The sequence below is a fragment of the Lycorma delicatula genome, chromosome 6 (genome assembly GCF_047948215.1).
Source record: "Lycorma delicatula isolate Av1 chromosome 6, ASM4794821v1, whole genome shotgun sequence".
Lineage (NCBI taxonomy): Eukaryota > Metazoa > Arthropoda > Insecta > Hemiptera > Fulgoridae > Lycorma > Lycorma delicatula.
In genome coordinates, this window is record NC_134460.1 from 128,730,969 (window position 1) to 128,755,546 (window position 24,578).

Genomic DNA, 24,578 nt, shown 5'->3' on the forward strand with positions numbered 1-24,578 from the left:
ATAACCGCGTTCTGTTAGATCGAGAGTGTATCTAATGCATGCAAAAATCAACCTTCAACCGACTAATAAATAACCTGTTTGAATTTTGAAAAATCGGATGATTTTTTGCAGAGATATTATAAGAGTATCGCATTGTACCTTCCAAAATAGCGCCCAGGGACACCCGTTTGTTTCCAGTTGATGTTGATCATTGGTCTAGTCTCCCATCAGGTACTCGTTCACATCACCGCTTCACACGCCGTTTCCACGGGAAGCCCATTATTGTTAAACAGAAATTGTTTTAATTTATTTAATATTATTTTTTTAATGTAAATTAAATTTTATTATTTTTGTAATATTATTCGTTCGATTGATTCGAATCATTCAGTTCAAACCCAGCTCACAAGTAACATAGACTCACAGTTCACAGATCATTAATTCAATTCATTAAAGTTTGTGCTTCAATAGGCAAACCTCTACTACCAGATGTATATTTTTTTCGATATAAAATATATACAAAAACCTTCTCATTTATGCCAAGAAACATGAGTAAAAATTTGACTGCGATTATAGAGTAGTTTTTTTGTTTATCTCAAACAAAAACCTTCTTCTTTTTTATATAATAGTACATATATATATATATATATATATATATCTGTAATTAAGTGTTATATACTTAAAAATTACGTTTAGTTAATGTTTATGGTCGTTAACTATCTATATATAATCTCAAGAAAAAGATCCGTGAACAAGTTTTCACTAGAATTATTCATGCAGGAATCTATCTTTAACTCCAAGGAAATCTACTGAAAAACAAAGTAACCGATTCAATACAGGTTTAAAATAATCAATTTCTATTGTACCAGTAAAAATCACAATTTTTGCTTTTACGATTTTCTTTACAAAAGAAAGGTATTTTAAAAAGTACAAGGAAAAGTATTTTAAAAGGGCAATTGAAAATTAAAATATTTAAGTGTACTTTTAAATGAAAAATATTAGACGGTTTTAAACTGAACTAAGAAATAATAACATCGTTTAGTTTTAATTACATTGAGTGATTTAAAACTACTTCAAAACAATGAGAAAAGAAATTAATGCAGTGGCCCTAACAATTAAACCCAATTTAAAATACACAAATAATCAGCCGTTTTTAGTTTCCATTGCTAATAATAAAGTACAGTTTAAAACCTATACGATTAATGTAGTTTGTACAAGTCTACAGTTAATAGTTTAGGTTTTTAATGCCTTCATCCTTACCGTATCATTTGTTGTAGACAATACTGTTACTACATTTCTTTGCTGTTTACCTCGTTTTACTTCTTTTTAACACAGAATTAATCTTGGTACTGCTCCTACTTACACAATATTTCCTGATTGTATTGTTAACAAAAGAAATATTATTGGTTGGGAGGAAGGTTGCAAAGATGTGATGAATTATTTCTGACTTCCGATTAAGTAACGTAGCTTCAGGTTTTAGAATAGAGCTTAAATTTTAATACGATGGAGGTAAAATATCCAATTAAGATGGAATATCTATGTAAACTATCTAAAATGTCATCTGATTTTCGTGAAAGAAGATACATAAAACCTATATGATTAATGATAGGGATAAAAGTCTACTTACGGGAATATTATAATTTTTTTTCTTTAACGATTAATTTTGTTAAAGAAACTTACATTATATATTCAGAAAAATCAGTTTAAGGTTAAGTTACTCACATTCATGCAGTTAAACTAAAAAAAGAAGATATTAGTTCTAGGTTTATACATTTCTTAACATTAAACCTTTTGTTTTATTGAAAAAAATTATTCCTTAATTTCCTTTTCCGTATAAGATATAGCCTAATTAGATTTTTAATAATAAGTAAAATTCTTTTATTAGTTTTTAAAGTAATTGAAACTATAGCTATGTGTTTGTTTTACCAGGAACCCGCATTTTAAATCTTTACTAACGAATACATTTGTCAACCTGTGATATATTTTGCAAATTATACAGTAAAAGAGAACAGTTGTGACTAATTTAACTGATTATTTTCAATATAATTTTATAACAAACCAACCAATTTAAATACCTTATCAGTTAACAAAACAATAGTTATTTATTTATAATTAGAATATAATGGAAAATTTACTTAATTTAATTACACCACACATTCCTTTTTTTTTATTTCAACATTAAAAACATAAATGTATTTTTAAAAATAAAATATTTAGAAAAAATATACGTGCACGCTGTTTTATAAAAATAAAGAGTGTGAACATGTACATGTGATCCTGCATAAGCACAGATGAGTGTGTATGTGTACATAAAGATGGAGTTGGTAGTTATCAGGATCCCATGGGATGATAAGGAACCGTCTTGTCTGTCTAGATAGGTCCCCGGAGGTCCAGATATCCCAGCCAACTTAAGCTGCGTTTTAGTTTTTGCTCTGACAAAACGCCAGGATAAAACAATTCTCTACCGTTATTAATCCTGTGGTCGATTATAGCAGGCCGTTCTTGTCTCCGCCCTTCTAGTAAAAAGAACCGAAAGAAATAACAGGAGGTGAAGATAGAGCAGTAGAAGGAGAGATACAGGAGATGAGGACGAAAATGAATGAAATGGAAGGGGAACAAGAGAGGAGGGTGTTTGGAGAGGGACACAACCTCCTTTTAATACCTTTGTCTGGGGACTGATAAATGTCTTGTACCACCCTAGGGAGAATTAGTTTCATTTTCATTAAAATCAATTTCTTTCTGTTTTAGGTAAATATTACAATACAAAAGAAGTATGTTTAGAGATTTATTTAAAAAAAACAGAAAATACAAAAAGTTACTGTTGATTTCTTTACATTAAGACTAAAAGTAAAAAAAATTAAAAGGGCATCATAATTGAAACAAGTAACATTCTTAAAATTTAATAAACGAAAAAATTATTCCTGTTTTAGGAAATGTACACAATAAAATCTTTATGAAAAATTCAGTTTGATGAGGCCAATTAATGGTTTTTTTTAAAATATAAAACTAATTTAAAATAACAAGGAAAACATTTTCTTTAAGGCTTATTACGTATACTATTTCATGGAAATAAATATTTATTTCCAGCTTTATAATATATTTCAAAAAAGAACCTCAACTGGACCCGATTTTTTAGATGTATTTTTAGTTATTTGTTATAACCTATTCCATCGATTTTGATCATTTATATTTTATTATTTATCAGAAGTTTTTGTGCATATATGTTTTTAACTTTCTTCTGTACAACGTCTATTGAAGATTTTAAATTAAAAATACACGGTAATGTAGCTAATTAGATTTTTTATTTGTTGTTGTCATAATTACTTAGATTTTAATGCATAATGAAGTTTATTTAATTAGATGTACTGCAATATTCTAAGTGCCTTCATACAAAAATATAAGAAAATTAACAAGAAAATGTGAGATAGAGTCTTTGCTCAGCAGTAGTTACTTAACGCTCTTGTCTGCATGTCTTTTCCTATGTTTTCAATGAGTAGATTTCTCATTTTTAATGCTAGCAAATGACATTTTTTCTAATAGATACGTATTTTTTATGTTGGTCTAAATGTAGTTATACATTTTATATATTTGTTTATTTTTTTTACAATAATTAATATTTTTTAAGGATTAAAAATGAAGCATTTTTAAGGAAATTAATGCAGATATTAATTTATGTTATTTTCTTCTATAAAGGATCTCATAAAAATTGTTTAAAAACTTTCCTACCAAAACCTACAAAAATTGAGGCTTTAAAAAAAGTATCCAAATAATTTTCATATGCTTCTTAATATGTTTTTCCTTACTTTGAATAAGAAACAGAAAAGACAAGTTAAGGAATAGAAAAAAATAATGATAAATATTCTTTGTGGCAAGATGGTACATTTTTTTAAAAATAATAAATTTATTATGCCGTGGTGATAAAAAAAATCTGGTGATATATTCTAATAATACAAAACTCATTGTGAAATCGGACATCTATAAATTAATTTTTAAAAACAATAATTCTATTTTCAGGTAAATAAACTGAAATAAATAAAAAAATAAAAATAAATGTTAGGGCTATTTAATGTATTTCTACATATTTGTATTTTCTTGTAGTTGGTTTTTCTTGAAATAAATCTTATATACTAGTTTATATACGGAGAATGGAATGGGATGTGGTGAATGGACCACGAAGTCCAAGTCGGCGGGTCCGCCGACTACTACAGTTGTGGTCGGACCTTTGTTGAGGACCAGTTGTGGCGGAGGGGCGGACCTTTGCAGATCTTCGCTCGGTGAAAGGGGCAGTTTCACCGGGGAAACCGGAGTTCTCTCCGTCTGGCAAGGTCAAGGGGAGGACCGTGGATTCGGGCGGACAGTGGCAAGGCGGACCAACTCAACAAGGATATTACCAAAAAGGTGTAGGGTCCTACTACGGTTCTGGCTGGTAGGGACAACAGAAGAACCCTCATGGATGCCCTCATGTCACAGGACGAGTTTCGTCGGGAGCTTCGCAAGACGATAGATGAGTGGGTCACTATTGATGTCCTGTCAATGCGGCAGGCTTACGGCTCCACTGAGGTGGTTACACTGGCAGTGCCGCCAATCCTCGCGGACAAACTACTGTCTGATGGGCGAGTTCGGATTAGGCGGATGGCCTGTCGAGTGGTGCGGCGTACATCCGACCTTTGCTTCAGATGTTGGAATCCAGGCCACAGGGTCAAGTTCTGTTCTGGCATAGAGAGAAGCGACCACTGTTTTACATGTGGTAAGGCTGGCCATTTACGCAAGGACTTCGACCCTAGTTGCTTATCCTGTAAGTCAAATAGTCGTGTGCCTGGTGGTCGGGGATGTAAGATGGGTCCATCGGCAACTGGAACTGCTTCTTTATAGGAACATCACTGTATCTCTGAGGAACAGCCCCATACGGGAGGGGGATTGGGGGCCTCGGTCTCCCGCTTATTATGACTGGGTGGGGACTCCCTTGCAGTACTGTTGGGGGGAAAGTAAGACCTAGTCCCCCCAACGAGATCCGTTGTCCCCCGAAAGGATCCCCCCGTTGGGGGGATCCTTTCGGGGGACAACCTTAAGGTGGAACCTAAAGGGGTTCCCCTTTACATTAGAGGGGTTCCCCTCTAATGAGGGGTGCCTCTCATTAGAGGCATGGCGCCTAAAAGACCGAGTACCCGCTGTCTGGCGGGAACTTTGCTCCCGACGAGGTAGTTAGAGGCTATGGCACTCCTCAAAGCCGACTTTATATTTAGTTTTGGATCCAACTCCGGGGAGCGGGAAAAAAGGAAGGAAAAAATGTAAAATATTTATATATATATGTTGTTTCCTTTCGTCGAAACGAAAAATATATGTCAAAACCCCACATATGCATTTAGATTTCATAGTTTTAGAATTAGATTTTAAAAAAAAAAAAAATAATTTTAATTTTATATTAGATGTTTACCATAATTCCCCTTTTAAATATCATTAAAAAGGAACTTTTACTTACAAAATTCTTTATTTTTTATGCTTAAAACAAAAAAGTTTTGGTATTTTTCATAGCTGAAAATTCTTAAGTAAATGAAAAACTACTTTGATTTAAATTTTTTAAATATTAGGAAGTGCTCTTTTCCGACCGATTACTTTATTTTTTATAATTTTGAAAAATCATAATTCTGAAAATTTTATCACTAAAGATTTTACTAACTAACTTATTCTATTATAGTTTCATATAATTAAGGAATGTAAAGCAAATAAATAAACTATCTTACTTACCTTCTTTAGGTGTGAAGAAATAGTCGTTCTAAAAATAAATTGAAAATATGAATTATTAACTATGCAAAAATTAAATATTTTCTGTATAAGTTTTTTGGAAGAAAACAGGATTAAGCATCAGTTCCCATAAACTGCACAAGCACAATTGAGAGTTGAGAACAGTGGAGACTGTCATCAGTAGCTGATAATATAACCCATCGGGTTGGTCTAGTGGTGATCTCATCACAAATCAGCTGATTTCGAAGTCAAGAGTTCAAAGGTTCAAATCCTATTAAAGGATTACTTACACTTTTATACAGATTTGATACAAGATCGTGGATACCGGTATTCTTTGGTGGTTTTTTTGTGTTTTTTTCCATAGGAGGAGGAAAAAGCTCTGCCAGGCCCGCACTGACGGCAAGAGCAGGGCTCTCACCCGCTAAAAACTCTCCCCCTCTAGTCACGCAGGGGACAGACCTAATCTACATAGTATATACACAGCCTCCTCGCAACCACCCGGGCGCTCTTATCACCGAATGAGAATAGCCAGAGCGACGTCCCCAGGGGATCATCGGCGAACGACGACTCCGCGGAGCCCCCGCCTCCGTAAAAGAATTATGGCTGACTCCGCAGCCATAATTCTTTATTTATTATATTTATTTTACTCTTGATAATTCATGATTCTTTGGTGATTGGGCTTCAATTAACCACATGTCTCAGAAATGGTCGCTCCAGACTGTACAAAACTACATTTCATTTACATTCATAATCATCTTCATTTATCCTCTGAAGTAATACCTTACGGTGGTTCCTGAGGCTAAACAGAAAAGAAAAGAAAGAAGCTGATAGATAATCTAAATTTTCTGTTTGGCGTAAACAAAACAAAATCAATCACAACATTTTGGATTATATCCATTTAATATAATTGAATTAACTGTAAACGAGTCGACTGTAACCAGTTGAAAATATTGCATAGACTTAGAAAATGCATTCGATAAACTAAAGGATATTTTGGAAAACTGACAAACAATGAAAGGCATCAGAAAGTCAAAAAGAGGCAATGAAAGGTATCGGTTTCTAGTATAGTATTACATTATCTTTTTTAATTAATTTTTAACGGAGATTACATAGACTAAAAAGAGAAAGAAATAATATATAAATATTCGTTTGACATTTTATAAAAAAAAAAAAAAAAAAAAAAAAGCCTTAGAGATTCATGTGTAATCAGTTTTTATTTAGTTCAGTCCAGTGGATTGTGTAAATGAAAACGGCAGAGAATTGTGGTGGTCTGTGTAATCTAACTGATGACGCGAAGGGGCGTATAGCGAAAGTGGGGAGATGACCACTTCACTTGTTAACTGGTGATATATATGCAGAACAGTGCCAAACATCAAACAGATAGCCATCAAATGATGCTCTGAATCTGTATTATCATCTGCATTGGTACTGTGTTCTGTTTCGTAGCCAATGTAGAGACATCAAAAGCTCAAAGCTCTCCTCTATTGACGGTCACTATACTGTTCACAGACACGCCCCTCACACGCTGTCACTCATTTCCATTTATTCCTCTAAATATCTCTATCTTTATCCTTCATTATCTCTCTGAATATCTTCACAATAATTTATTTATTTAAAAATATGTAACTTTTTCACAAGCTAACTAAATCACTTCAGTAATGAAATGCAAGTAAAAAAGTCAAGAATGTAACTTCGTATTTGTGTTATTAAAATAACACAATACTTAGTAATTTATACTCCAGAAGTAATAAAAACCAATTCTTCATAATTAAATTATTTTTTAATTATGAATAACTACAATTATCATTACGTAGAATTACAGTTTTAATAGATAAGTCATCACATTCTGTAATTTTAGATCTTGATCATATCTTTTAATATTGTCATTGGTACCTCAAATTGCTCATTAGAATTCTTTATTCCAAGGAAATTAATTATTTTGTCTAAATAAATATTACTATTACTTGTTGATTCTATAGCGAATAAAATAAACAATAAAGACACTGTTGGTTTTATACATCAAAAGCCTTAAATTTAAAAAAGTGATATAAATTTTTTTTTTAAATTGTACTTAAGGAAACTTAAGGATATCTTCAAAATTCGGTAAGTTTAATCTATTTTTACGTATATAAAAAATAAGAATTAAAACAATTACATATTAAAATAGAAATACAGTTAAAACAATTGCATTCTAATCTTAATTTTTTAAATATCATGAACTTTGTAAATTTAAAATAACATAATTATTTTCATACAGCGATTTCATTCATATTGTCAATACAGCAGGAGATTAAATTTTTTCTCAGGACATTCTTGGTGGATTGTACAAAGGTCTTAACAAAAATTTTTGTGCAGTTTTTATATATTTTTTTTACCATGGTCGTTCGGAAATTTCTCCGCCTGACAAAGAAAGCACAACATTTTTCAACGTAGTCACCTTGACATTCTACACATTTTGATATGGTTCAACATTTTTACAATATCAAGATAATACGATTTGTTCAACTTCGCAACGTAAGCTGTTGTCTCAGCCTTGATTCGTCATTCGTCTTCAGGTATGGAAAGTGAAAGTATTCGCCGGAAGCCATATCTAGTAAATATTGTACATATAGAAGCATACTGAACCGTAGGTCATGGAGTTTTGAAGCAACAACCCGAAACGTATTTGCAGGCGCATTATCATAATGAAATAACACTTTATTATTAGCCCGATGTGGATGTTAAGTCTGAATAACATACTTTAATCGGTCGAGTACGGAAGCTCAATACTCCTACTAGTGATATTTCTGTCTTTTTCCAGTAAGTTTATCAGCGTCACACCATGAGAATTTATAAAACCATAGCCATGACTTCTTGTAGACTTGGAACCGTGTTTGCTTTCTTTCACCTTCTCCCACTCACTGTTTGGTCTTTGGTATCGTGTTTCATCTGCTGTTATAAAATATAGAAGAAACTCATCGAAATAGAGTTTAAATAAATGTAAATACTCTTGGGAAGTGTTCAGTCGAATGAGTTTTTTGTCAACTCTTAACAAACGCGGCACCCATCGAGCGGAAAGCTTCTTTGTACCCAAATAATCGTATAAAATTCGTTTAGATTTAGCAACCTACTTTTTATCAACGAAAACGAAGGTAAAGAATCCTTTAAAATGATATCTTACTATTTTTGTATGCTGTCAGGTTAAATTTTTTAAAACAAAGTACTATATTGTAACACCTCGAACGTTATACATTTTTCAGAAATTTCAAAACTTGTTTGCTTTACAAGATCACCACAAACAAGCAACTAAATGTACGCGTCTGAAACTTCATAGCACGCAATTTAAAAGATCACACTTGACAAAAATCATAGTCATTCGGTAATACATGTGCACTCTTGTGTTAGACCGAGAACTATCCGAACGACCATAGTATATTACCCAAAAGATAGTTTAAAAAAAAATACAACAAAATTATATTGTAGTTTTAGTAGATATTCACTTCTTAATAAAAAGATATTAAGGGTTAATATTTATTCTACAGATCAACTGCAACATACTAAACTTATTAAAACAATCAAACTTATTTAATTTGCTAAATACAATACATCTGTGCTGTCGTAAGTGAGTGTTAACAACACACATGTACGTATGAAATAGCAATAGGACTATTTACAATAATATTTCGTTCAAGTGGGATATCTAATAATTAATGCCATTTTTTTTTTTTTTTTTTGAAAAAAAGGGTTTAAAATTATAACCTAGAAATCTTGGTTAGTTAGAAATGGAGTACCGAAAGCTGTCTTCCTTATCATTCAGCAGAGTAGATTATTAGTAAGAAAAATAAAAAATTAATATAATAAAATCCTAACGAATATTACATTAATATTCACGACTAGAGTGAGAAGAGTAAAACCTAAATAAGGATTAATTTTCTTTCAGTTGTAAATATCTTACCGACAAGAAGTTTTTCTTTTAACGTTGACTTATTTTAACTATTGACAATCAACTGCTATGAACATAATAATTTTAAATTTTATTTTCATTTCAATTCCCATTTATGAAAATTTATATGCACTACTATAAAATTCATAATTAATCAGTAATTCCTGATGATGGAGGAATAATCCGAAAATGTTTAGATAGTCAATACTTACAATTGTTGGTAAGTGGATACTCTATTTTTATAAAAACAAGGATGCTGTACGTGGTCCATTGATGTCCTGAATGAAAAACTAAATACATTTATATATGCAAGTTATAAAATTTTCTCTTTTATTTAATTTGAAAAATACATCACAAATTCTAATTTGTATAAGTAGAAAAAAATATATTATTTACTCTTTCTTGAACAATTAACAGTGTGTACACTTGTACCACAGTAAAAATTTTAAATTAAAGGAAACTGAAATAAAAAAAAAAAAAAAAAAATGTTTAATGAAATATTATTTATCTTTATTTTAGAAAATGATCCGCAGGATTTGTTTCAACAACGGTAAATATCTTCCAACTTAAGTTACTTGTGTATATATATATTTTGTGTGCGTATGAGTGTGTTTGTGTATTTTTGTATGGTTGAAAGCGTCATAACGGTTTAAGAAAGGGGAGGAATATCATAAAAAGATGCCATTATGATAATGGCATTGATTATTGGTTGGCAATGGAACCTCTTTATGACCTTATAATGCAACTGAAGGCGTGGTTGTGCCAGGGAAATATATACCAATAAATGTGTACTCTGAAAAGATACTCTTCCAAAGTAACTTTAGATTTTTAGATGTCGTAAAATGACACATTTAGTATGTTAAATCTCAACGCTGTTATTGATTCTATACTTAGTTGTAGATTATTTTTTTAGAAGGGAAAAACTGTTATCTAAAGTTAATATAAATTTCATCAGATATCATAAACGGCTGAATATAAATATATAAAAATTTTTTAGAACATACAAATGAAATTTAAATGTAACATTTTTATAAATTTTTATATGTACTAAAAAAATTTCTCTAGAAATGAAATTGTGTGGAATAAGAAAAACATTCATTTCTGATTTGGACATTTTGCATAATTTAGGTTTTTGGGCTATTGTATTACTAATAAACTTGATGTGTAGTCAGATGTAAAGTATAAAGCTAGCTGCATAACTGGCTTTATACTTTACATCTGGCAAAATATCACATCCCTTATATATGCACATAAGGGATGTGACACAACGTGGGTACATTGTGTCACATCCCTTCTAAAATTAGACATTTGAGAGTTTAACGTATCATATAAATGATTCTATATTGGCACCTTTGGGCTCCTAACTTATAAAGTTTAAACGTTTGAATATTTGGATAGCTGTTAGTGGTTGTTAGTGACAGACCATCAATGCCACTTACCCGTTTTAGAAGATACTCCTAAAACATATGGGATTCCACAGACAATGCTTCCATTTATAGAAATTTTAAAGTTTTATTATTTTCTTCAGAATATTCATGAAATTCCTTTCTTAATCACAATAAAATTGATTTATTTTATTGTTTTAATATCTATTATACATACAAAAATTGTAATTTAAATATAACAATATTTATTTTCGTTTTCCTTTAGTTATACTATTTTATTAATATATATATATATATATATATATATATATATATATATATATATATATATAAAGCGCTGCCATATAATTTCTGAAAATAAATGAAACGATTATGAAAGGAGAAAGAAAAACTTAATAAAAGAATGGACTTAATAAAAAAATAAAAATATAACATACCAAAGGCTAAAACATTATACATCAACATAATTAAAAATTCTAAAAAATATTAACGAAACATCGACACTAAAAAAAAATGTCAAATGCCTCTTGAATTTGTTAAAAGGACTTGTAGGAAAACGATGGAAAGTAGTGAAAGTTAAATAAAAAAATTTTGCATAATAATTTTTGGGTAGTTTAGAGGAAAATAAAACTGCTACAGGTCTTTTTTATTTTTTTTTTTCGGGCTTATGAGCATTGATTGTCATTGTCATTAACTCTTTTTTCCAAACAAAATAGAAAAGATGAAAAATTAAGGGCCCAGTCAGAACATTGGTCTACTCCATCTTCCTAACGATCTCCACCTCAAATTCCAAGGTATCTGAGGTCTCCAGATGGTATCTTCCGATCCTCCGAAGTAAATTACGGATGATATTTTGCTGCCTGCATATCGAGCCAGGTGGTGCGGTGAGCAATGCATCAGTATCGAGACTTAATACACCCTCCCCTAAAGTGTGTGAGGGCGGCTGAAATGATTGCCCTCTCATATAAAAGCCTCCTGACTTTCGGGGGCACCACTGTTGCTTGTCCAACAGTCTCTTTTTCAATTATAATAACATTGTCTTCTTTCCTGATTCCTTGAATGGGCATTTTCTCTATTTGAATTTTAGCAAACATTACTTTAGTTCAGGCTTCTTCTGAGTTTTAACCTAATTTTCGATGGTTGAAGGCTCATTACTAGATTGTACAGAACTATTTTCTTTGGAAGCATCTGTTTTCATCTGATTTTTGGCTAACTTCTCAGGATGGTTGACTGTTTAATTTTTTGTTGATTGTAGATTTGACCATACTAGCTAGGACTGGCACCAGTTCAGAGACCACGTTTACTTGTTTAAAGGAAGCTGTAGGAGTTGTAGCAACCTGTGAAAAAGACGCACTATTTGGTTTTTACAAGCAGAAATTATCTAGCTTCAAAGTAGCTGACTCTCTGTATAGTCTTAATCTCTTAAATAGCTACTTCTTGCTATAAATTTCGCAGAGTGGTGCTAATGACAACTTACAAATACAAATGGGTCTCTGCACGGGTCATCGGGACAATGGCTCACCAAAAACACAGATTTGTTTCCTAGTACCACGTGCCGCTCTGTGTCCGAATCTCCGACATCCAAATTAGTCGGAATAATAATGAGTCGGACATCCAATCTTTGGAATCTATCGTGTATTTTCTCTCGACACTTCGGCTTATTGAAAGTCAAGACATGCGACGCAAAGAGTAGAACTTCTCCGTTGCCTCGTGTGTTTAATCAACGACATGCAAAAACTCCTTGTTCATGAAGTCCTCTACAATTTCCTCTTCTATACAGTTCAACAAATCCCCTGCACATGACTACAAGCTTTGAGGTATTCAGCCTATTACTAAGTGCAACCTTTACGGCCAAGACTTTGATCTTGACTTAAAATAGCCGTGACGATTAGTAGTCATTAGTAGTAGTAGACGATTAGTAGCCATGCACAACCGGCTTACGCGTGCCAACCGCTCACTTGTCATATATTTGGTAGGCGCACCCAGTCAACTACTAAAAATATATATTACATCCATAAACTAAAATTTATTTCGTCTATACAGTAATTCGCTGCCACACTTAAGTCGCTAAATGCCAGTATCTGTCCACCATATTAAAGAGCTTGGAACCTTAATTGGCTGGTGGCTAGCCATATTTATCTCTAGGTTAGCTTTCCACAGCAGTGCGGTAGGAGTCTTTTCCCATATGTAAACCACTGATGTCGGTTGAACAAAGCAACCGCATCAAGGAACTTCCACACGGTCCGACAATGCGAATTTTTATTACACCGTTTTATCACAGTCAATTTTTATGAAAAGAATTCATTAAATTTGTTTTAAAATGTAATGCTTTTTAAAAATCTTTACAATTTTGCATTAAATAAATCTTTGTTTGATGTTGTGATAAAATAATATACGGTTGATAAATATGTCATATAAAGTGTTATTTTATTAAATTATTATAATTTTTTTAAAATTTTTTACTGATTTTATACTTTTTATGGAGTGAATCTGTAGAAGTTAATTTATACAAGTGAACTATTTTCTTATGTATTTATATACAGTCTTATATTAATATTGTATTTGAATTATTGTCTTATGTACGTTTTATCGAGGGACTTCATTGGAAACCCCTCATAAAGTACTTATTGTAATTTTATTTACTTGTGGTTCCTTCTTGGAACCGACTGTAAATAAACAAATTTTTATAAAAAAAAAAATTCCATTTACTGATTTATTTTCATAATCTCCATTGAATACTTTCTCGACATCACTTTATTATAGGTACTTATAGGTAATATTATAGGTACTTATTCAGTACCTATAATATTTTTAATGATAAACAAATAAAAAATATAAAATTATATAATTTTTTATCCTGTTGAACTATTTATTAAAACCAGTATTACTGGGAATACTACTAGTAGAAAAGCCTGTTCTTAAATACCTCAAAATATATGAAAAGCTGATGAGGAAGTTCTTTTTGATAAACTTTTTGAATTTGATTCCCATGAATATTACACGCAGTAAAGAATATACAGAAACGAAAAAATAAGAAATTAAAATCGCAATATATGAAAAAAATATCGATCAAAATACTATCGTATAAATGCGTTAAATAGAAATTTAAGAACCAAAGAAGAAACGAAATATACCCTATTTAGTGGAGATACTATTAATCAATAAACATAAGATGGACTGTTTTCCAAAATAAGAATAGATTAATTTGTTGTTGCTTTACTCTATAAATCTCAGTTTTTTTTTCAGCTGCAACGCATCTAAAGCACGTGAGATGTAAGCAATTGTAATCAGTTTCTTTTTGCCAATGTAAAATATTATTATCAATCGGTAAGTTTGGAATGATGATATGCATTATACAAATACCAGTGAAGAAAACAGAAAACCTTTTCACTCTTTACTTCTTAAAAAAAATAAATCTAGGTTATGAATCTGGGCTATGAACACATAAGAGGGAAACTGTACCCCATTTTCCTGCCATAATTTTGATCCAAATTATAGTTCGGCAACTATAATTTAGGACAAAATGGGGTTTTTGAAAAGTTGGGCAAGCCGAATACGGTCCCTTCAACTAGATAGTAAATAAATAAACGAACAAAAAACGGAATTCCAAAATTAAAAAATTAAAAGCTGATATAGAACGCGTGATGTTCTATCTTGCTTTGAATGCTTTGAATAGCTAAACCACTTTTTGAAAATGATCTGTGTTTCATATCACGTCACCAACACAACCTATCATTAGAGTAACTTAGAAAAAAAAAACACAAAAATATATGTATCAGAAGAATTTATTTTCCTTTGAAACATATTTTGTGAAATAGAAATAAATAATTATTTATTTTTAACTAGTTAATCCTGAAGCAGTAATATATTAATGAATACACTCCTAAAACACCATGCATTTAACTGTCTTTAACGAAAGTGGTCATGAATTACCTTATTGTCTAACTTTATTGTCAAAAAATATAAGTAATCAGTGGGTTACGGTAACAAAATTATTCATCCATAATAATAAACAAACTTTAAAAAAGATATATCTTCATATATCAATTACTAGATTAATAAAAATATATACGTGTTTTTTTAAAATAAACTTCTTTTCACAATTAAAATAAAAATTTACTGCTGTTTGTGATTCTACCTATCTATAGTCGATACATATTTTTTAATTTTAGCATCATATCTGTTTTTTAATAAAATTAAATTTTTGATTATATTTCACAATTGTTACTTTGTAGCTAATACTATTTAGTTATTTGCTTTAAGCTTAAACATGAGTTGATTCAGGTTAAAGAAGAGACGGAGAAGGAGAGGAGTAAAAAAGAAGAAGAGAGACCTATATAGATAGAAAGAGAAAGATAGATTAATAGAAGCGGAAAGAGCTGTTCAAAGTGGATATCAGAGAGCTCCTAGAAAAACGCTGGTCGATGTTCTCTTTTGTCCGTATGGTATTATGGAGTGTGCTTTGTTATCAGATCTCAAGGAGTTCTTTGTTTAATTAGTCGCCACCTCTCTGTTCTCTAACTCCTTCCTATACCAGCAGCCCAAACCCTTATACGACCCAAACGAATAAATACCCATCCACCCTTATCCTTCAACTCGACCGACGATCTTTTACGTCATCATCACCATCATACAGAACAGTGTATGATGGATTAATATACCTAGTAAATAAATTAAATGGTTGACTAAAACAACTAAGTAAAGTGTTTTTTATTATTTTTTTTTTTAAAAGAATTTACTTAAAGTTTATCTTAAATGTAGGTTTATACGAGTATTATTTTATATATTTTTTAAAAATACCTGATTATTATGTTAGTAATTAGGTATTAAAATTAAAATAAGAATTTATTGCACGAACAATTTATTGCATTCCTTTTTTCCTGTTTAACTTCCGGGAATTACCATCAGGTATTACTTCAGAGGATGAATGAAGATGATGCGTACGAGTGTAAGTGTAAGTGTAGTCTTGTACAGTCCCAGGTCGACCATTTCTGAGATGTGTGGTTAATTGAAACCCAACCAGCAAAGAACACCGGTATCAATTTATCGCATTAATAAACAATAAGTTTACTTTATCCGGCATAAGAAAATTCACCTATCTTTTTATCTTATTTTTAAAAATTAAATAGTACAGCAAATGATATTTCCAAATAATTTACCAATTTGAAGTACGAAACAGAATATCAACAAAATTTCGAAATTGATATTTAAACGATTTTAGGTATGAAGTACGAAGATCTTTGAAGAATAAAACTTTCCTGGAGAGAGATTAATATTAATCAAGTTAAATAATAGCACATAAAGCATGTGTAAAGAATTAGGGCATTCATTATAAGACAATCCTGAACGATAAACCTATATATTGAAATTTTATATTGCAATAGTTGTTGGGATCAAAAGGAAAAACAAAGAATCGTAAATATTGTCGTTTAATAATTATATAATTTGTAAAATAAGACTAATATGGGAGAAAAAAAGTGGAGGTAAAAGAAAAAGGGAAGAAAAACGTGAATAAAATGATAAAGTAACAGAAGATAGACAAATAGCAGTAAAAAAAGAGAGGGTAGAGAAGAGGAGAATAAAAAACAAGAAGCAGGTGACAAAAGAAAAAGAACAAAAAAGAAGAAAAAGGTGGTGAAGAAGGAGATAGAAATTACGTGAAAGAAGGAAAAATTACACTCAAGCTACTCTTTGTAAAGAAAGTACATTTATTTTAAACCTTACCGTTTGTGAAAATATATACCATACTGAATATTAAGTATGGACCAATCGGAATAGAAAATAATTTATAGTTTATCGTATAGTATATTCTGAAAATTTTTGGGTCTTCGTTGAGTAAATTTTGCCTCTTTCATATTGATGAAATTTTATTTTTAAAAATGGATAATTCTTGATTGACATATTTTAAATTTTAGGTCTTCATATAAAATTTCTGGGACCATATAAAAACATATTTACATGGTCTCTAAAATGTTTTCTTATTTTTACTATGGGATAGATTTTGGAAGTTTACTTCTTCCATACGTTCAAGAAACATGATCAGCTTGAAAAGTTAAGTAAATTTTTAAAATGAGCATTTGCAATTTTTCTTAATTTTTTTTTAATATATTTCTTTAACAATAATAAAAATAATGAATTATTATGAAAAAAAAAATTGTTATCCTTATAAAATTAATTGCTTTTATTAGGATTTGAATACTAGATCATGTATACAAGTGTTCTTTGGTAGCTGGGTTTCAATCAATCACACGTCTCAGGAATGGTCAGCTTTTTTTTTTTTCTTTTTTTTTTTCCACTCTACTCCCCTGGGCCGGTCCGACTGGTTGATATTGCGCCACCCAGGGGAGTGTCTGGTAAACTCTAACGAGCCTCTCCGCCTACCGGCTGAACATCCGGCATGGCAGGTCGGCTCGCCGGTGTCAGCTCTTTTGAGTGATTTTCTGTTTACCCATTTGGAAACCACGACATACCTCAAATAGCCGTAACGTGGCACCGGGTCTTTTCTTACTCTTCTTCTTCATCGGAACCTATCTAAACCCTTGGAGTTCTCAGTGGATCATTGAGAACGACACACCTCAGCGTGCCGTCTCTCATCACTGAGGCTGTCCACCCTACCCTATTCTACACTAGGAAGGAATGGTATTCTATTCTTCTACTAAGGAATGGCCAGCCTGACTCTGTTAAAGATACATGATTATCGGTACATTCAACAGATATTGATGAATTGCTTATGACTTGAATTGATGTGACTATGAAAAAAAAAAATTAAAAATTTGTCATTTGATAAAATGATATTTCATCTGATATTTGATTTGATTTTCAACTAATTAATCAGAAATAAACAGTAAATGTTACGGTAAGGAGAATTAACATTAAAAAAACATACGATATTCTAAAAATAAGAAAATGAAAAAAATTTTATTTTTGATTTTCATAAGATTTTAATAACGACTACTGTTTCTAACACAGTATCTTCTTCGATGTTAAGCATGCAATACATTTTTGATAATGGTTTTTCATCTAGTAAAGACATCATCCCTTTTTATTGTTATTTTATACACATATTAATGACAGATTAAGTAATACGATTGCGCTTAAAAGATGTTATAAGAAAAAGAAAGCCCAGCTAATAGATTAAATACCGCAGCTGAAAGTCAGCTATTTATACAAACATCAGCTATTAAAGAGAGTCTCCTGACTGTCCGATAGAAAATGCTGCCACTCCTAAGAACCCAATTGGGAAATGCTTGCCCTGCTTGATGGCCAACATAAGATACAGATAAATCTAAGATAAAAGCTGACGTTTCTTCTATCTTTTTAAAGGTGAAGGAATAAGGATATAATTTTCGGGAAACATAGGGAAAAATTAACCCAAATAGTTTCCATCATATATTATGTTAGATTAGTTATCAGTTGATTAAAACTGTGTATATTTGTGTTTTTGCGTATTATGGAGTCTGTTTTACGACTAGAATATTGAAGAAACAATAAAGGAATTTATAGAAAAAGTTATAAAGCGGTTCGTAGTAAAAAAATAAAATAAACAATTTACTAAAGTAACATATATCTTTTTGTTGAAACTTTGTTGTATCTTTTAGTTGAAACTGAAATTAATAAAATTATTGAATTTTATGGTGTTACTGATAACACAAAATCAGTTCAAAAGAACACAAAGTGAAAGAAAAAATTCTCATGAAGAAGATGAGTACACATCAAGTTACGACAATCAAAATTTTATTATAAAATTTAGGTAGTAAAGTTAAAAATTATGAATAAGCTAGAATATCAAAAACTGCAGAAAAAATAAGACAAGAATTTCATCGAAGTATGAGATTTAAATATTTTAAAATATTTACAAAAAATATTTCTTTGCAGTATACATATCACATGCGATATTTGGAAATTAAAAAATCATTACAGATTGCAGAAAGGTAGAAAAGTACGTACAAAATTTATTGACGAGGAAAAGAACTACTGCATTTTTAAAAAAAAAATTAAAAACAACGAATAAAATTAGTAGTAAAAGTTTTATTAGAACTTAATTTTTTTTACTGATCTATTAAATATTTTCCAAATTTTAGCAAAATAGCTTCAAAGTTATAATATATGTTCATATAATACTTACGTTCTATACTCTTTATATGCGTATATATAAATACGTGTGTTTGTATTAGTAGAGTGTATTTTTCTCTTAGAATAAAAGTTGGCTGTAAGGGAAATATAAAAAAGAAAAAAAATAGAAGAAGCTATTCTTTATAACGATGACGAGTGAATAAAAAATGTGTGTTTTTCTATGAGAAGGGAATGTGTCATAATAACGGTAAGGGTGATAAACGTTTTGGCTAAGAGAGAGAAAAAGCATGAAGTGTGTGTGTTTGTGTGTGTTTGTATGCGGTTAAGAGAGAATGGAAAGAAAAAGAAAGTGTGAGTGAGATAGAGCAAGGTCAATATCCATTACTCGGGCACATAAAACCAGACTTTATCGCCATCTTGGATTGGTTAGAAAAAGGGGACGGCGGGGGGTTGTACTTGAAAACCCCCGACACTTCTTTTGTTTAACTCCGTGCTGAGTCCACGTTTCCAACCCCTATCGATAACGAACAGGGACTGAAATGTTCTTGATAAATGCATGCCTTATACACTTCAATCTGAATTATACATGCTAATAGTATGTTTCTTTTCTTTATAATAAATTTTCATCTTTATTTAGTCTTTCTTATTTTTTGATCTTTTAAAAAATTGAAAAATCTAAAACTAAATTAAATATAAATAGTTCCTTACTACGAAAACTAGATTTTTTTTACAACTTGCATGTTTTAATGAAGAAAATATTTATTTAAACTTTTTCATCCTGCTCGGAACAGGCAACATGCCAAATTGCAATTAAGCGGTTTGCACTATCCATTCTTGTATTATAGGTAAAGCAGTCTTGGAACAAAGCCATTAATTAATCCATAACTGTCAAAGTACTCCTGGATATTCAATTCCTGAACCACAATCCCGCAATATCACAGTACAAACATTATATTATTATACCCTTATCAACTGATAAGTTATTATTATATTACCAATAATATAATAATAACAAGTTATCTATCCAACTTTTTTGAATTATAATTTATCCTAATAAAAATTTATTCAAAATTTTCATGAATTTGTTATGAAGACACCAACAAAAAGTTATAAATCCCAAGACTCCAAAAAGAAAAAAAATGAAAGGTATTTCAAACCAGCATTTCGAATAGCACGTACAATAAAATTATTAGATCATTAACTACAAGAATTTCTATAAATAAACTTATTGCGGAATTTTTTTTGTTGATATCTTTGTAATTAAATTAAATTTCATCCATTTTGATGGTAATATATACTATGATGGACATCAACAAATAAAAATGTTGTAATTTGTTGGTGACGTTGTTCTTTTGGTGAAAAACAAAAATGAGAAAGTCTGAGTAGGATGAATTTATTGTTATAAAATAAAAAAATTGGTTTAAAAATAAAGTAAAACAAAAGTAATAAATTGATAGAAAGGAGGATGTTAAACGGTGAATAAATCAGAATTTGTGAAATTTTATTATTATTTTTAGATTTGGAAAATAAAAATCAGAGTACGGCAAACAGGAGGAGCTTTCATACAGAAAAGAAATCTGTTAGTATGAAATGTAGACAGAAGTATTAAAAATACATTTGAAAAAATATTATTGTGGACTGCAATGATTTACTATATCGAGATATGAACATCAGGAAAAATAGGAAGGAAATGAATATTAGTCTTTGAAATTCCTATTCCTAAGACTGGAGGGTGTTGAAACTAAGAAGATTGACAAAATAAGAAGTGAAAATGTCTTAAGATGAATAGGAGAAGATAAAAATTCATGGAAAATTTTGTAAAATACCAACCTTGACTGACCGTATATTAAGAAACAATAATTTAATTAATTTGTTAATCGAGAGATGTTCATTAAAGAAACGTACAGTATATACATTCGTACTATTATTATGTCATAAACATATTTTATTATGTTATAAGCACTATCATCACTGGGTTTTATAACTTGTCTAATCTAATGACCACATGTGTCAAGCACATTCAGTTCGCACGCGATGTTTTATCAAACAAAAAATAAACACTGACAGATAAGCAAAAGAATGAAAACAGCGTTAAACGGTAATATCGTTAAAACAGTAAAAATAAGCTTAACACAATAGTAACAAAAATAATTTAAAAAATATTTAAAAAAATAGTACTGCGAAAAAAACATGAAAATAGAGTACCTTCAACGACCATTAATATAGTCCAGTTCGTCTAGTGGTGAACGCGTCTTCCCAAATCAGCTGATTTGGAAGTCGAGAGTTCCAGCGTTCAAGTCATAGTAAAGCCAGTTATTTTTATACGGATTTGAATACTAGATCGTGGATACCGGTGTTCTTTGGTGGTTGGGTTTCAATTAACCACACATCTCAGGAATGGTCGAACTGAGAATGTACAAGACTACACTTCATTTACACTCATACATATCATCCTCTGAAGTATTATCTAAACGGTAGTTACCGGAGGCTAAACAGGAAAAGAAAGAAAGAATATAGTCCAGTTCATGACTCCTTTTCAATCGTCTAATGTCATCACCCTTTTCTAGCAAGTTCATAAAAAAGTAAGAAGATTTACACGTTTATTTGGCCTAACCATGTATTTAGAATTGAAATAGTCAATCTCATCACCAAAATACGGGATCCCCAGGTATTCACGTATTTCAGAATTTCTGACGAATTAAGGCGATTGGGTCACTTTCCTCATTATTTTTCTGTGACCTTTGGATCACTTTAATGTTGCTGTCACTAACTGTTCCTCAGATCTGAATCCCATACGTCCATATCAGTTTCAAGAAGCTCTTTTGAGCTTCTTCTTTTGAGAGACTACTGAGAACATCTACCCAATATAGGCTTTAATTTGTGATCAATCTGTTTCTTCTTCTCCAGTACATGACTTCACGTTATAAGTCGATCTAGGTATCTAACACAAATTGTGTGAAGAATTTCAACGTTATCCAAGTAGATAGGAAGACGGTCTCCTCTTCTAGTTGTAAAGGAAACGTGGGTAGAATTTGCCGGATGTATTTCAAATATTTATTTCAATTTGCATTAAAACAAATATTATAGAAAAGTTTTTTTTTAATATTTCTATTTATAATTTCATCAACAATTAAAGTCATTAGCGACTTATCAGTGTAATGTAACTGTACAGGGAAATGTGTAGGCTTGGACAAACTCAGGGCGACTATTCCTGAGACGTGTGGTTAATTGAAAACCAACCACCAAAAAACACCAGTAACTACTATCTAGTATTTAATACAAATAAAAGTAACTACTGTAATTAGTATTTGAACCTGAGAACTCTCAACATCGAAATCAGCAGATTTAAACAACGAGTTTACCACTAGACCAACCCGTTGGGTTAGAAACGTTTTAATTATCTTAAAGATAACTATAAAAAGTCAATACTCGTATTTTTACTGAAAGTTATTTTTCTAAAGGGTAAATGATAATTGATGTATATAGATACGAGTATATTTAAAACTTTCATGTTCAATATCTACAATTAATCTCTCCAGACAATAAGCAGATTTCTTGAATATAATTTTTCCTGATCGAGGTAACAAATAACTAAAAATTTGTTCAATTTTATATTATTTTTTATTTATATTAAATTTGTTAAAATAAAACATTTGGATGGCATCGCTTCATGGGACAACCGTGCTATTATTTCTTATAAGTTAAATGCAAATAATATTTATATACTTCTATTCGTTTTATCTACCTTTCCTAACATTATAAATAATTATTTTTTATAACATACAAGATTTATAAATAATCTAATATTATTTTCGTGCGAAATATATATATATTTCTTTGAGACTGGTGTATTAGTGTTTCTGTAAAGAATCTTGTTTGATATTTTATGTTATAAGATTGAGAATGATCATGGAAATTATTACCAGAATCTTTGAAAAATGATTTTGTTACACGTACCTCATTACTTTATTTTGTATACCCAAACTGGCTTGAAAATTTAATTGTATAATAAAAATCTATTATTTAGTGTTAATTTAAATTTACCTCCAACTATCCAGTAAAGTTAAAGGTTATTAATGTTTATAATTTTAAATTTTTATCGAAATGTGAACCTCTATATAAAGTTTATTTCATTTTATAATTTGAGAATTGTTGAAATGTACTGATGATCTGTTTTTGTCTCATTAATATAAATGTTACATGGTTTTTTTTTCTTCATTTACTCTCTAACGTCGTTTTTTGGTGACATTTTTCAATCACATTAAACTGGTTTAATGCCATACCTCTGATACATTAATGATTTATTAAATAGAATAACTTAATTTTTATTACCACTTTTTTTAAAGTTTTATTTACGATTTGTAACAACCAATTTATATTTTTAATATACCTAAAATCTTATTATAATTAAAAAAAAATATCTTGTATACTATTTAGTATAGAAGTAAATTATTATTACTATTATTACTTTAGTCTGATACTTAATGTAGAGCGTCTGTATAATATATACATATATATGATATAGGCGACCGTCGACATTTAACGACCTATCCAACGTAACGGAAATAAATGTAAGCCCTGTGGCCCTTTCAGTACAAACAGAAAATGTTGGATACTATAGTTACTTGGCCTTTTCGTTCGTTACATACTAGTAACTTGTGTTACCGACTGTGCTGAACCTCACATCAGTGCTACCGACTAAACAATTGCCGTTCATTTTGAGAGGGAGTATTAAGTTAACTTTGATAAATGGTTTCCAATAAATGGACATCGATTAGTGTTTATGTATGTATAAGCATAACTTCAAACAATAAGTTATGTTCACTAAATTGTTCTCGTTATTGATAATGGTCTTTGAAAATCAGTATTGGACTTCTCTGCTTTAGAGTAAAGAACAGCTTTTTTTTTTTTACATATTTTTATCTTCTTTTTTAAAAAATCAAGAAGATCGGTTTTTTGTTATTTTATTTTGAAAATTAAATAAATTTTCGTATAATATTTTCTTAAATTTTTATGCTAGAAATATAAAAAAAACATAAATTAAATGAAAAACTAAAGGAGGTATCCTTTTTTATTTTTATTTATACTAAAATATATTTTCTGTTTGTAAGAAAATTAAATTATTATAACTAAAATTTTATGAAATAATTAAAAAAAAACGAGTACCTTACACACACAAGCATTCAGTTTAAACTCACCCACCACTGTGACTCACAGCATAACCGCGTATGAAAAGTACACCAATACAAAGGCAACATAATTTCAAATTAAGGTTACGTTGTCAACAGACAGACAATTTGAGGTTACTCAATTTAAGGTCAACAACAGTTGACCTTAAATTGACCTCACTACTATAGTATATCTGATTTTCAGTGAAACTTAACGAATAGTTTTGAAGATTTTCGAACCAAAAATTTTATATGTAAACCTATATATTACATTTTAGCTGAAAATTATTTTTCACTTAAATTTTATATTTT

The 24,578-nt window shown here is 30.4% G+C and overlaps 1 long non-coding RNA gene across 1 annotated transcript in view; it reads right to left on the reverse strand.

Moving 5' to 3' along the window:
- The window catches only part of LOC142326670 (uncharacterized), a 232,638-nt gene that overhangs the window by 524 nt on the left and 207,536 nt on the right, over positions 1-24,578 (reverse strand). The gene's annotated exons all lie outside the window — the stretch shown is intronic.